At 51.2% G+C, this 12,518-nt stretch overlaps 1 protein-coding gene across 4 annotated transcripts in view; it reads right to left on the bottom strand.

Annotated features, from left to right (window-relative positions):
- The window catches only part of LOC121840219 (metalloprotease TIKI1-like), a 157,225-nt gene that overhangs the window by 39,418 nt on the left and 105,289 nt on the right, over nt 1-12,518 (bottom strand). The window lies entirely within an intron of this gene.

Here is a 12,518-nt window from a genome sequence, read left to right as displayed (position 1 = left end):
CAGAAAGTGGTCAAACAAACCTCCCCCCAAAAAACAATCATATGAAACTGATTAACATCAAGTCTGTTCCAAAGATGAACATTTTAATTTGGAATTATAAACTAAATCATAAAATTCAAGATACCAATTAGGATCTGGGACAAAATACTTGAATCAGTCAAAGAACCCATTGCCCTTTATGGTTGTGAGGTCTGGGGTCCGCTCACCAACCAAGAATTCACAAAATGGGACAAACATCAAATTGAGACACTGCATGCTGAATTCTGCAAAAATATCCTTCATGTACAACGTAAAACACCAAATAATGCACACAGAGCAGAAATAGGCCGACACCCACTAATGATCAAAATCCAGAAAATAGACACAAAAAGGAAGCGATTCCCAAACCTTCCATAACAGAGCCATCACCTACAGAGAGATTAACCTGGAGAAGAGTCCCCTAAAAGCTGGTCCTGGGGCTCTGTTCAAAACACACCCTACAGAGCCATCACCTACAAAAACCTGGAGAAGAGTCCCTAAGCAAGCTGGTCCTGGGGCTCTGTTCACAAACACACCCTACAGAGCCTTCACCTACAGAGAGATGAACCTGGAGAAGAGTCCCCTAAGCAAGCTGGTCCTGGGGCTCTGTTCACAAACACACCCTACAGAGCCATCACCTACAGAGAGATGAACCTGGAAAAGAGTCCCCTAAGCAAGCTGGTCCTGGGGCTCTGTTCACAAACACACCCTACAGAGCCATCACCTACAGAGAGATGAACCTGGAAAAGAGTCCCCTAAGCAAGCTGGTCCTGGGGCTCTGTTCACAAACACACCCTACAGAGCCATCTCCTACAGAGAGATGAACCTGGAGAAGAGTCCCCTAAGCAAGCTGGTCCTGGGGCTCTGTTCACAAACACACCCTACAGAGCCATCACCTACAGAGAGATGAACCTGGAGAAGAGTCCCCTAAGCAAGCTGGTCCTGGGGCTCTGTTCACAAACACACCCTACAGAGGCATCACCTACAGAGTGAACCTGGAGAAGAGTCCCCTAAGCAAGCTGGTCCTGGGGCTCTGTTCACAAACACACCCTACAGAGCCATCACCTACAGAGAGATGAACCTGGAGAAGAGTCCCCTAAGCAAGCTGGTCCTGGGGCTCTGTTCACAAACACACCCTACAGAGCCATCACCTACAGAGAGATGAACCTGGAGAAGAGTCCCCTAAGCAAGCTGGTCCTGGGGCTCTGTTCACAAACACACCCTACAGAGCCATCACCTACAGAGAGATGAACCTGGAGAAGAGTCCCCTAAGCAAGCTGGTCCTGGGGCTCTGTTCACAAACACAAACACACCCCACAGAGCCCCAGGACAGCAACACAATTAGACTCAAACAAATCATAAGAAAACAAAAAGATAATTACTTGACACATTGGAAAGAATTAACAAAAAAACAGAGCAAACTAGAATGCTATTTGGCCCTAAACAGAGAGTACACAGCGGCAGAATACCTGACCACTGTGACTGACCCAAACTTATTTATATATTTATGCTTATTTAATGATCTCAGGTACAGGTGAGCCCTGGGCAGGGTTAGATCTCAGGTACAGGTGAGCCATGGGCAGGGTCAGATCGCAGGTACAGGTGAGCCCTGGGCAGGGTTAGATCTCAGGTACAGGTGAGCCCTGGGCAGGGTCAGATCTCAGGTACAGGTGAGCCCTGGGCAGGGTCAGATCTCAGGTACAGGTGAGCCCTGGGCAGGGTCAGATCTCAGGTACAGGTGAGCCCTGGGCAGGGTTAGATCTCAGGTACAGGTGAGCCCTGGGCAGGGTTAGATCTCAGGTACAGGTGAGCCCTGGGCAGGGTTAGATCTCAGGTACAGGTGAGCCATGGGCTTAGATCTCAGGTGAGCCCTGGGCAGGGTTAGATCTCAGGTTGAGCCCTGGGCATCAGCTCAGGTGAGCCCTGGGCAGGGTTAGGGTTAGATCTCAGCTACAGGTGAGCCCTGGGCAGGGTTAGGGTTAGATCTCAGCTACAGGTGAGCCCTGGGCAGGGTCAGATCTCAGGTACAGGTGAGCCCTGGGCAGGGTTAGGGTTAGATCTCAGCTACAGGTGAGCCCTGGGCAGGGTCAGATCTCAGCTACAGGTGAGCCCTGGGCAGGGTCAGGGTTAGATCTCAGCTACAGGTGAGCCCTGGGCAGGTTAGATCTCAGCTACAGGTGAGCCCTGGGCAGGGTTAGGGTTAGATCTCAGCTACAGGTGAGCCCTGGGCAGAGTTAGGGTTAGATCTCAGCTACAGGTGAGCCCTGGGCAGAGTTAGGGTTAGATCTCAGCTACAGGTGAGCCCTGGGCAGGGTTAGGGTTAGATCTCAGCTACAGGTGAGCCCTGGGCAGGGTTAGGGTTAGATCTCAGGTACAGGTGAGCCCTGGGCAGGGTTAGGGTTAGATCTCAGCTACAGGTGAGCCCTGGGAGGGTTAGATCTCAGGTACAGGTGAGTCCTGGGCGTGGTTAGATCTCAGGTACAGGTGAGCCCTGGGAAGGGTTAGGGTTAGATGTCAGCTACAGGTGAGCCCTGGGCCGGGGTTAGGGTTAGATCTCAGCTACAGGTGAGCCCTGGGCAGGGTTAGGGTTAGATCTCAGCTACAGGTGAGCCCTGGGCAGGGTTAGGGTTAGATCTCAGCTACAGGTGAGCCCTGGGCAGGGTTAGGGTTAGATCTCAGGTACAGGTGAGCCCTGGGCAGGGTTGGGGTTAGATCTCAGGTACAGGTGAGCCCTGGGCAGGGTTAGGGTTAGATCTCAGCTACAGGTGAGCCCTGGGCAGGGTTAGGGTTAGATCTCAGCTACAGGTGAGCCCTGGGCAGGGTTAGGGTTAGATCTCAGCTACAGGTGAGCCCTGGGCAGGGTTAGGGTTAGATCTCAGCTACAGGTGAGCCCTGGGCAGGGTTAGGGTTAGATCTCAGCTACAGGTGAGCCCTGGGCAGGGTTAGGGTTAGATCTCAGCTACAGGTGAGCCCTGGGCAGGGTTAGATCTCAGGTACAGGTGAGCCCTGGGCAGGGTTAGATCTCAGGTACAGGTGAGCCCTGGGCAGGGTTAGATCTCAGGTACAGGTGAGCCCTGGGCAGGGTTAGATCTCAGGTACAGGTGAGCCCTGGGCAGGGTTAGGGTTAGATCTCAGCTACAGGTGAGCCCTGGGCAGGGTTAGATCTCAGGTACAGGCAACTAGCGTGATGAGTAATGAAGGTAATGTCTCAGGTTGGCTGTTCATCATGTTAAAAGGAAGGAAGCCACAGGACAGGAAGACTGGAAGGTACTAACTATTGCTGTAGGTTGCACTGTGGGTTACCCTGACCTCAGACTGACTAGCCTGTGGGTTACCCTGACCTCAGACTGACTAGCCTGTGGGTTACACTGATCCCAGACTGACTAGCCTGTGGGTTACCCTGACCTCAGACTGACTAGCCTGTGGGTTACACTGATCCCAGACTGACTAGCCTGTGGGTTACCCTGACCTCAGACTGACTAGCCTGTGGGTTACCCTGACCTCAGACTGACTAGCCTGTGGGTTACACTGATCCCAGACTGACTAGCCTGTGGGTTACCCTGACCTCAGACTGACTAGCCTGTGGGTTACACTGATCCCAGACTGACTAGCCTGTGGGTTACCCTGACCTCAGACTGACTAGCCTGTGGGTTACCCTGACCTCAGACTGACTAGCCTGTGGGTTACACTGATCCCAGACTGACTAGCCTGTGGGTTACCCTGACCTTGGACTGACTAGCCTGTGGGTTACCCTGACCTCAGACTGACTAGCCTGTGGGTTACCCTGACCTCAGACTGACTAGCCTGTGGGTTACCCTGACCTCAGACTGACTAGCCTGTGGGTTACCCTGACTTCAGACGGACTAGCCTGTGGGTTACCCTGACCTCAGACGGACTAGCCTGTGGGTTACCCTGACCTCAGACGGACTAGCCTGTGGGTTACCCTGACCTCAGACAGACTAGCCTGTGGGTTACCCTGACCTCAGACGGACTAGTTTGTGGGTTACCCTGACTTCAGACGGACTAGCCTGTGGGTTACTCTGACCTCAGACGGACTAGCCTGTGGGTTACCCTGACCTCAGACTGACGAGCCTGTGGGTTACCCTGACTTCAGACTGACTAGCCTGTGGGTTACCCCGACCTCAGACTGACTAGCCTGTGGGTTACACTGATCCCAGACTGACTAGCCTGTCGGTTACCCTGACCTCAGACGGACTAGCCTGTGGGTTACCCTGACCTCAGACTGACTAGCCTGTGGGTTACCCTGACTTCAGACTGACTAGCCTCTGGGGGTGACCCTGACCTCAGACTGACTAGCCTGTGGGTTACACTGACCTCAGACTGACTAGCCTGTGGGTTACACTGATCCCAGACTGACTAGCCTGTGGGTTACCCTGACCTCAGACTGACTAGCCTGTGGGTTACCCTGACCTCAGACTGACTAGCCTGTGGGTTACACTGATCCCAGACTGACTAGCCTGTGGGTTACACTGATCCCAGACTGACTAGCCTGTGGGTTACCCTGACCTTGGACTGACTAGCCTGTGGGTTACCCTGACCTCAGACTGACTAGCCTGTGGGTTACCCTGACCTCAGACTGACTAGCCTGTGGGTTACCCTGACCTCAGACTGACTAGCCTGTGGGTTACCCTGACTTCAGACGGACTAGCCTGTGGGTTACCCTGACCTCAGACGGACTAGCCTGTGGGTTACCCTGACCTCAGACGGACTAGCCTGTGGGTTACCCTGACCTCAGACAGACTAGCCTGTGGGTTACCCTGACCTCAGACGGACTAGTTTGTGGGTTACCCTGACTTCAGACGGACTAGCCTGTGGGTTACTCTGACCTCAGACGGACTAGCCTGTGGGTTACCCTGACCTCAGACTGACGAGCCTGTGGGTTACCCTGACTTCAGACTGACTAGCCTGTGGGTTACCCCGACCTCAGACTGACTAGCCTGTGGGTTACACTGATCCCAGACTGACTAGCCTGTCGGTTACCCTGACCTCAGACGGACTAGCCTGTGGGTTACCCTGACCTCAGACTGACTAGCCTGTGGGTTACCCTGACTTCAGACTGACTAGCCTCTGGGGTGACCCTGACCTCAGACTGACTAGCCTGTGGGTTACCCTGACCTCAGACTGACTAGCCTGTGGGTTACCCTGACTTCAGACTGACTAGCCTGTGGGTTACACTGATCCCAGACTGACTAGCCTGTGGGTTACCCTGACCTCAGACTGACTAGCCTGTGGGTTACACTGGTCCCAGACTGACTAGCCTGTGGGTTACACTGACCTCAGACTGACTAGCCTGTGGGTTACACTGATCCCAGACTGACTAGCCTGTGGGTTACACTGATCCCAGACTGACTAGCCTGTGGGTTACTCTGACCTCAGACGGACTAGCCTGTGGGTTACCCTGACCTCAGACTGACGAGCCTGTGGGTTACCCTGACTTCAGACTGACTAGCCTGTGGGTTACCCCGACCTCAGACTGACTAGCCTGTGGGTTACACTGATCCCAGACTGACTAGCCTGTCGGTTACCCTGACCTCAGACGGACTAGCCTGTGGGTTACACTGACCTCAGACTGACTAGCCTGTGGGTTACCCTGACCTCAGACTGACTAGCCTGTGGGTTACCCTGACTTCAGACTGACTAGCCTGTGGGTTACCCTGACCTCAGACTGACTAGCCTGTGGGTTACCCTGACCTCAGACTGACTAGCCTGTGGGTTACCCTGACTTCAGACTGACTAGCCTGTGGGTTACACTGATCCCAGACTGACTAGCCTGTGGGTTACCCTGACCTCAGACTGACTAGCCTGTGGGTTACACTGATCCCAGACTGACTAGCCTGTGGGTTACCCTGATCCCAGACTGACTAGCCTGTGGGTTACACTGATCCCAGACTGACTAGCCTGTGGGTTACCCTGACCTCAGACTGACTAGCCTGTGGGTTACACTGATCCCAGACTGACTAGCCTGTGGGTTACACTGATCCCAGACTGACTAGCCTGTGGGTTACCCTGACCTCAGATGGACTAGCCTGTGGGTTACACTGACTTCAGACTGACTAGCCTGTGGGTTACACTGATCCCAGACTGACTAGCCTGTGGGTTACCCTGACCTCAGACTGACTAGCCTGTGGGTTACACTGATCCCAGACTGACTAGCCTGTGGGTTACACTGACCTCAGACTGACTAGCCTGTGGGTTACACTGATCCCAGACTGACTAGCCTGTGGGTTACCCTGATCCCAGACTGACTAGCCTGTGGGTTACACTGATCCCAGACTGACTAGCCTGTGGGTTACCCTGACCTCAGACTGACTAGCCTGTGGGTTACACTGATCCCAGACTGACTAGCCTGTGGGTTACACTGATCCCAGACTGACTAGCCTGTGGGTTACCCTGACCTCAGATGGACTAGCCTGTGGGTTACACTGACTTCAGACTGACTAGCCTGTGGGTTACACTGATCCCAGACTGACTAGCCTGTGGGTTACCCTGACCTCAGACTGACTAGCCTGTGGGTTACACTGATCCCAGACTGACTAGCCTGTGGGTTACACTGACCTCAGACTGACTAGCCTGTGGGTTACACTGATCCCAGACTGACTAGCCTGTGGGTTACCCTGATCCCAGACTGACTAGCCTGTGGGTTACACTGATCCCAGACTGACTAGCCTGTGGGTTACCCTGACCTCAGACTGACTAGCCTGTGGGTTACACTGATCCCAGACTGACTAGCCTGTGGGTTACACTGATCCCAGACTGACTAGCCTGTGGGTTACCCTGACCTCAGATGGACTAGCCTGTGGGTTACACTGACTTCAGACTGACTAGCCTGTGGGTTACACTGATCCCAGACTGACTAGCCTGTGGGTTACCCTGACCTCAGACTGACTAGCCTGTGGGTTACACTGATCCCAGACTGACTAGCCTGTGGGTTACACTGACCTCAGACTGACTAGCCTGTGGGTTACCCTGACCTCAGATGGACTAGCCTGTGGGTTACACTGATCCCAGACTGACTAGCCTGTGGGTTACACTGATCCCAGACTGACTAGCCTGTGGGTTACCCTGACTTCAGACTGACTAGCCTGTGGGTTACCCTGACCTCAGACTGACTAGCCTGTGGGTTACCCTGATGGTGAAGTTAAGGAGAAGCCAAGCTAAAAGGTTTCATTCAAAACTTCCCTGAGTACAAGAGATTTGAACCTCTCTCTCTCTCACTCTCTCTCTCTCTCTCTCTCTCTCACTCTCTCTCAAGGAGCTTTATTGGCATGGAAAACATATGTTAACATTACCAAAACAAGTGGAGTAGATAATAAACAAAAGTGAAATAAACAATAAAAATGAACAGTAAACATTACACTCACAGAAGTTCCAAAAGAATAAAGACATTTCAAATGTCATATTATATATATATACAGTGTTGTAATGATGTGCAAATAGTTAAAGTACAAAAGGGAAAATAAATTAGCATAAATATGGGTTGTATTTACAATGGTGTTTGTTCTTCACTGGTTGCCCTTTTCTTGTGGCAACAGGTCACAAATCTTGCTGCTGTGATGTCACACTGTGGAATTTCACCCAGTAGATATGGGAGTTCATCAAAATGGGGTTTGTTTTCGAATTCTTTGTGGATCTGTGTAATCTGAGGGAAATATGTCTCTCTAATATGGTCATACGTTGGACAGGAGGTTAGGAAGTGCAGCTCAGCTTCCACCTCATTTTGTTGGCAGTGAGCACATAACCTGTCTTCTCTTGAGAGCCATGTCTTATATTTAGGACAGGATACTGTAACAAGTCCTGTATATTTAGGACAGGATACTGTAACAAGTCCTGTATATTTAGGACAGGATACTGTAATAAGTCCTGTATATTTAGGACAGGATACTGTAACAAGTCCTGTATATTTAGGACAGGATACTGTAATAAGTCCTGTATATTTAGGACAGGATACTGTAACAAGTCCTGTATATTTAGGACAGGATACTGTAACAAGTCCTGTATATTTAGGACAGGATACTGTAACAAGTCCTGTATATTTAGGACAGGATACTGTAACAAGTCCTGTATATTTAGGACAGGATACTGTAACATCAGAGTCATAATAGAACGTTTCTAAATAAACACCGTTCTCTCCGTCATAAATGAATGAGTTCGTTATCTGCATAAAAAATGTTACCAGACGGAATCGAGTGGAGCTCTTTCCGACATCAAACTGTCAGTCATCATCTATACAGGCAGGTGTTTATCAGACCATTGAACAGGTGAGAGACCCAGCGATATGCATATGGGCACCGTTGACATGGCTGTGTGGTAATGAAAGGCCCTGTGTGTCAGACTGAGAGCAGAGACAGGCCCTATTCCAGTCTCTTTCCAGTCCTGTTATCCGTGGTGAGAGGTAGCAGAGGCCCTATTCCAGAGTCTCTTTCCAGTCCTGTCATCCGTGGTGAGAGGTAGCAGAGGCCCTATTCCAGAGTCTCTTTCCAGTCCTGTTATCCGTGGTGAGAGGTAGCAGAGGCCCTATTCCAGTCTCTTTCCAGTCCTGTCATCCGTGGTGAGAGGTAGCAGAGGCCCTATTCCAGAGTCTCTTTCCAGTCCTGTTATCCGTGGTGAGAGGTAGCAGAGGCCCTATTCCAGAGTCTCTTTCCAGTCCTGTTATCCGTGGTGAGAGGTAGCAGAGGCCCTATTCCAGAGTCTCTTTCCAGTCCTGTTATCCGTGGTGAGAGGTAGCAGAGGCCCTATTCCAGAGTCTCTTTCCAGTCCTGTTATCTATGGTGAGAGGTAGCAGAGGCCCTATTCCAGAGTCTCTTTCCAGTCCTGTTATCCGTGGTGAGAGGTAGCAGAGAGGTATGTGTGTCCCCATACGGGAGAGAGCGATAAAGATTCAGTCATTTTGAATTCAATGCAATAAGGAACTGTGAAGGGTAAAAGGCATGTTGAACAATAGAGGAATTTGAAGCCCTGTGATGCAGAGGTGTGATAGGACAGGGGGCATGTCAAAAAACACTTCACACCAGAGCAATCAGGATTCAGATCAAAAGCTCCACAGAGAAAGACCACACAAGGTGTAAGGTCTGCCTGAGACGACAGGACTGTTTGTTCGGCCACTTCGGGGAAAAGTCTGAAAATGAACTACTTACTGGAAATTAAAGTTAGCAGTTACAATCGGAGGGGAAAAAAATGTGGATTAAAACATGACTGGTGAAATGAATGGACCACTTTGTTGTAGGGAGTAGAGACTTCTTAGTCATAGGAGCACAACGTGATCAAAGCCTTAGTAGAAAGGTATTGCTTTGTGTAGATTTCCACCCTGTGTAACGATTCTCGTTGGTGCAAGGAGAGGAGGACCAAAATGCAGCGTGCTAAGTGTTCGTCTTATTTTAATTGAACAAACTGAACACTACACAAAACAACAACGAAGAGAAAACGAACCAGTTCTGCCAGGTGAACAGACAATAAACAGAAACTAAACACCCACAACCAAAATGGGGAAAACAGGATACCTAAGTATGATTCTCAATCAGAGACAAGGAACGACACCTGCCTCTGATTGAGAACCATACTAGACCATACTAGGCCATAATAGGCCATACTAGGCCATACTAGGCCATACTAGGCCATACTAGGCCATACTAGGCCAAACACATAGAAATATAACAACATAGAAAAACACAGACCCGTTGTATCACACAGAGGGGTATGCCAGTCTGACCCGTTGTCCATCTATCACACAGAGGGGTATGCCAGTCTGACCCGTTGTCCATCTATCACACAGAGGGGTATGCCAGTCTGACCCGTTGTCCATCTATCACACAGAGGGTTGTCCATCTATCCAGTCTGACCCGTTGTCCATCTATCACACAGAGGGGTATGCCAGTCTGACCCGTTGTCCATCTATCACACAGAGGGGTATGCCAGTCTGACCCGTTGTCCATCTATCACACAGAGGGGTATGCCAGTCTGACCCGTTGTCCATCTATCACACAGAGGGGAATGCCAGTCTGACCCGTTGTATCACACAGAGGGGTATGCCAGTCTGACCCGTTGTCCATCTATCACACAGAGGGGTATGCCAGTCTGACCCGTTGTCCATCTATCACACAGAGGGGTATGCCAGTCTGACCCGTTGTCCATCTATCACACAGAGGGGTATGCCAGTCTGACCCGTTGTCCATCTATCACACAGAGGGGTATGCCAGTCTGACCCGTTGTCCATCTATCACACAGAGGGGTATGCCAGTCTGACCCGTTGTCCATCTATCACACAGAGGGGTATGCCAGTCTGACCCGTTGTCCATCTATCACACAGAGGGGTATGCCAGTCTGACCCGTTGTCCATCTATCACACAGAGGGGTATGCCAGTCTGACCCGTTGTCCATCTATCACACAGAGGGGTATGCCAGTCTGACCCGTTGTCCATCTATCACACAGAGGGGTATGCCAGTCTGACCCGTTGTCCATCTATCACACAGAGGGGTATGCCAGTCTGACCCGTTGTCCATCTATCACACAGAGGGGTATGCCAGTCTGACCCGTTGTCCATCTATCACACAGAGGGGTTATGCCAGTCTGACCCGTTGTCCATCTATCACACAGAGGGGCCATGCCAGTCTGACCACAGTGTCCATCTGACCCGTTGTCCATCTATCACACAGAGGGGTATGCCAGTCTGACCCGTTGTCCATCTATCACACAGAGGGGTATGCCAGTCTGACCCGTTGTCCATCTATCACACAGAGGGGTATGCCAGTCTGACCCGTTGTCCATCTATCACACAGAGGGGTATGCCAGTCTGACCCATTGTCCATCTATCACACAGAGGGGTATGCCAGTCTGACCCGTTGTCCATCTATCACACAGGGGTATGCCAGTCTGACCCGTTGTCCATCTATCACACAGAGGGGTATGCCAGTCTGACCCGTTGTCCATCTATCACACAGAGGGGTATGCCAGTCTGACCCGTTGTCCATCTATCACACAGAGGGGTATGCCAGTCTGACCCGTTGTCCATCTATCACACAGAGGGGTATGCCAGTCTGACCCGTTGTCCATCTATCACACAGAGGGGTATGCCAGTCTGACCCGTTGTCCATCTATCACACAGAGGGGTATGCCAGTCTGACCCGTTGTCCATCTATCACACAGAGGGGTATGCCAGTCTGACCCGTTGTCCATCTATCACACAGAGGGGTATGCCAGTCTGACCCGTTGTCCATCATCACAGAGGGGTATGCCAGTCTTACCCGTTGTCCACAGAGGGGTATCCAGTCTTACCCATTGTATCACACAGAGGGGTATGCCAGTCTGACCCGTTGTCCATCTATCACAGAGGGGTATGCCAGTCTTACCCATTGTATCACACAGAGGGGTATGCCAGTCTGACCCATTGTATCACACAGAGGGGTATGCCAGTCTGACCCGTTGTATCACACAGAGGGGTATGCCAGTCTGACCCATTGTATCACACAGAGGGGTATGCCAGTCTTACCCATTGTATCACACAGAGGGGTATGCCAGTCTGATTTCTTGCCAGCTTCTTTTATTCCGTTTTGTCATTTATCTTTTTCACAGGTACAAACAAAAATCACAAAAAAATGCATACAGAGATAAAGAAAGAAACAGAGATAACCAACTCATCCCCCTCTCAGTCCCCATCCACACGACTGCATGTGGGGCAGCAGGTAGCCTAGTGGTTAGAGTGTAGAGGAGGCAGGTAGCCTAGTGGTTAGAGTGTAGAGGTGGCAGGTAGCCTAGTGGTTAGAGCGTAGAGGTGGCCAGGTAGTCTAGTGGTTTTGAGTTTATCTTTTTCACAGGTAGCCAAAAATCAGTGGTTAGAGTGTAGAGGTGGCAGGTAGCCCCTCTCAGTGGTTAGACTGCAGAGGTGGCAGGTAGCCTAGTGGTTAGAGTGTAGAGGTGGCAGGTAGCCTAGTGGTTAGAGTGTAGAGGTGGCAGGTAGCCTAGTGGTTAGAGCGTAGAGGTGGCGGGTAGCCTAGTGGTTAGAGTGTAGAGGTGGCAGGTAGCCTAGTGGTTAGAGTGTAGAGGTGGCAGGTAGTCTAGTGGTTAGAGTGTAGAGGTGGCAGGTAGCCTAGTGGTTAGAGTGTAGAGGCGGCAGGTAGCCTAGTGGTTAGAGTGTAGAGGTGGCAGGTAGCCTAGTGGTTAGAGTGTAGAGAGGGGCAGGTAGCCTAGTGGTTAGAGTGTAGAGGAGGCAGGTAGCCTAGTGGTTAGAGTGTAGAGGTGGCAGGTAGCCTAGTGGTTAGAGTGTAGAGGTGGCAGGTAGCCTAGTGGTTAGAGTGTAGAGGAGGCAGGTAGCCTAGTGGTTAGAGTGTAGAGGTGGCAGGTAGCCTAGTGGTTAGAGTGTAGAGGCGGCAGGTAGCCTAGTGGTTAGAGTGTAGAGGAGGCAGGTATCCTAGTGGTTAGAGTGTAGAGGAGGCAGGTAGCCTAGTGGTTAGAGTGTAGAGGAGGCAGGTAGCCTAGTGGTTAGAGT

This window comes from Oncorhynchus tshawytscha, linkage group LG20 (genome assembly GCF_018296145.1).
Source record: "Oncorhynchus tshawytscha isolate Ot180627B linkage group LG20, Otsh_v2.0, whole genome shotgun sequence".
Taxonomy (NCBI): Eukaryota; Metazoa; Chordata; class Actinopteri; order Salmoniformes; family Salmonidae; genus Oncorhynchus; species Oncorhynchus tshawytscha.
This window is presented reverse-complemented; position numbering and strand designations above follow the sequence as displayed.